Consider the following 3,119-nt stretch of genomic DNA (forward strand, 5'->3'; position numbering starts at 1 on the left):
CGTGCTGGTCTCAGCCTCCTGGCGGCGTTCAGTTTGTCACCTAATGCCGAGATCGACTCAAAACCTTCCGCGATGGACGTGTTGCAGACCTCCTCTAGCAAAGCACGAACAGTTCAGAAACAATATTAAATGAGAAAAAAGCGATTTATTAACAGATTGTGTTTTAGATTGTTCTTGAAAAACTAATCAGTCACGGCTGATTAGTGGGTGAACTCACTAATTAGCACAGTGAACCCACTGATTTTTTTTTACAGCTGACAGCCGCTCCACGCTCTTGCTGGTACTGCGTACCCCCGCTAAATCTTTTAGGGGTACGCAGTACCCTGCCGTACCCCCTTACTTTCACTCTTGAGTATAAGTGTAACGGGTATTAGATATACAGATGAAATTCCTGCTAAAATATGTTTCACAGTTATCCTGTAATTGGTGGTTTTTGGCGCCCCCTACTGGTTACCTATAAATTGGATGAGAAACCAAAAATTCCACACAGTTGGTTCAGCGCTCTGTTGTGGTAAGTCAACAAATCCGGTTCTCTTCTAAATGGTGTTGGAGGTTTGTTCAGGAGGGTGACTGGAATCTTTGTTGCATTGCACAGAGCCATAGGTTGACCGGTAGAGAGGCTCACTGCGCCATATGTGTTTTATCAACCACTGATTACAGGTAATTATATTATATTAAATGTCAGTAATTTATTTTGTCAGATATGTGTATCAGTTTGTCAGTTAGTTTGTTATATTTATCAGTTTGTCAGTTGTGGTTGCCATTCTGTTTGTTGGGTTATATGGCAACATGACATGTTTCTTTTCCACTAATCCCCAGAGAGCTTTTAATGACTGTTGTTGTATTTATTATTCATATTTTTATTTGTATTCTAAAACTATACGATCAAATGGCCTAGAAAATATAATGTCGGAATTCACTATAATTGTTTGTGAATTACACAGTTGGTTCAGCGCTCTGTTGTGAGCCATAGGTTGACCAGTAGAGAGGCTCACTGCGCCATATGTGTTTTATCAACCACTGATTACAGATTACAGATTGCAATAAATCATCTAAAAACCAACCAACCGGTCTCCGAGTGTGCATAACAGGACGGACGGGTAAAGACAGAGCTGTTACATAAGTATTTATAATAATTCTATATTTTATTTAAAAGGTGCTTTCATCATTCAGAGGGAGCGATTGATCAGCTATATTGATTTGCTGGGAAATGTTGATGGTTTATGAGCGTTACCGCAGGACTCCTTTAGGTTTTGCTAAGAGCTCCAGGATGATCAGTCTGAGCAAAACTTAAGGAGCCGTGCGGTACCTGTACCGGTCCAGCTGCAGTCATCCTTCAGTCGAGCCGCCCGCTTTGTGAATGTGGCTTCTGGACATAAAGCATCTTTATTCTGCAAATGTACAACTCATGCACAGCCCTGCCAGCATGCCTAGGTTGGGCCACATGTGGGGAAAAGGAGGGCAGGCCATATGGGTCCCATATGGGTTTGTCTGCGGGTTCCCTACATGGTGGTGGCCCACATGGGTTTGTCCATTTAGGGCCCATATAGGGCCCATGTGGGCTGTGGCCCTACATGGTCATACCCACGTGGGGCCATCGTGGAACCTGCGGATAAACCCATATGGGACCCATATATCAGCCCTTCTTTCCCCCCACATGGGGCCCATGCTGGCTGGGAGGATTCTGCTATTTAGAATAAACGTCCATTTTACCCACTCAAAGGACTCTCTGACACACTGTCTGTCTTTAAATCCCGGCTGAACGCGCTACTGTTCAGACAGGCATTTGTACGATCTCTTTATTGATTTTTTTTATTTGAATTTTTTTTTCTTTAAAATGTATTTATATTTTTGTGAGGTGACAGTATGTGCCCTCAAAGCACCTTTTAAATAAAATGTATAATTATTATTATTATAAATTCGTATACTGCTTCAAACCAGGACGTTGCCATGGTTATTGCTTCACGTGATGGTAGACTTCCGGGTATTTATACTAATTTACATATGTATTTGTGAGTAGCGACAGGGCGGACCAGCAGCTGCGCTCTATTTCCCGCAAATTAGGATTTATAAAGGAAAGATGCGCGGCCACGTGCGTGCGCACGGCTTTATGCATCCGATTTTTTTGTGCACGTCACTTTTCTAAATTTTTCCATAGTTTTAGTGTGAAAACTGCGCACTCCTTTTTGCATGAGGCACCTGGATTTCCTCAATCTTGTTCTGGCTTCCTTGTTCCTCCCCTATTCTGGACAAACTCCACAGCTGGCTCTACAGCACCTTCACCACATAGCTTCCATGACTGGAAGACTACCTTTAAAACATTCATTTATCTTGCCATGCCTTTTGGACTCTGCAACCCCCCATCTGGCCTACTCATCACACCTGCAAACATTTCAGGGATTTTCCCATTTTTACCACAGTCTCACGCTCTCATCGAGGCTTCTTCCCCGACTGCTCTCACCTCCACCAAGATCCCCTTTTCCTGGACTCCTGAGGCTGAAGTGGCCTTCCTCAAATTAAAGAGATGTTTCTCTGAGACCCCCATCCTTATACAGCCCGACCCTCAGAAGTTGTTTGTTGTTAACATCAATACTTCTGAATCAGGAGTCATTCTCATCTGACCAGTCCATAAAACTTTTGAAAAATCTGTGTTCAGGTCTGTCTTGACCCAGTCTTAATGTTTCAGTGCTGTGTCTTGTTCATTGGAGGTCGGATTTCAGCCTTCCTTACCCTGGTCATGTCTCTGAACATCTTGTACTTCTGGGCACTGCAGGTAGGCTGCAGTTCTGGAATGACAGCACTGGAAGATAATGGGTTCCTGGTATTCATGTTTGATTCTTCTCAAATCTGTGGCAGTTAATTTACATCTTTTTTTTCTCAACAAGTTTTTGTGACCCTGTTGACTATTTGCAGCAAAATGTTTGATGGTTCTTTGATCACTGCCCAATGTTTTAGCAATTTCAAAAGTGCTGCATCCCTCTGAAAGACTTTTTACAATTTTGGACTTTCAGAGTCACTTAAATCTCTTTCTTGGCCCATTTTACCTGAGGAAAAAAGCTGCCCATCCATCCATCCATCCATCCATCCATCCATCCATCCATCCATCCATCCATCCATCC

At 43.0% G+C, this 3,119-nt stretch overlaps 1 long non-coding RNA gene across 1 annotated transcript; it reads left to right on the forward strand.

The window, feature by feature from the left end:
• The first annotated feature begins 359 nt into the window (after nucleotides 1-359).
• On the forward strand, nucleotides 360-1,131 carry LOC106942566 (uncharacterized). The gene is made up of 2 exons (XR_001423655.1): nucleotides 360-660; nucleotides 1,038-1,131. It is a non-coding gene; the product is annotated as an uncharacterized LOC106942566 (long non-coding RNA).
• Nucleotides 1,132-3,119: the final 1,988 nt, after the last annotated feature.

The sequence above is a fragment of the Poecilia latipinna genome, unplaced genomic scaffold (assembly GCF_001443285.1).
Source record: "Poecilia latipinna isolate Pla-1442-1.1 unplaced genomic scaffold, P_latipinna-1.0 Scaffold4385, whole genome shotgun sequence".
Taxonomy (NCBI): domain Eukaryota; kingdom Metazoa; phylum Chordata; class Actinopteri; order Cyprinodontiformes; family Poeciliidae; genus Poecilia; species Poecilia latipinna.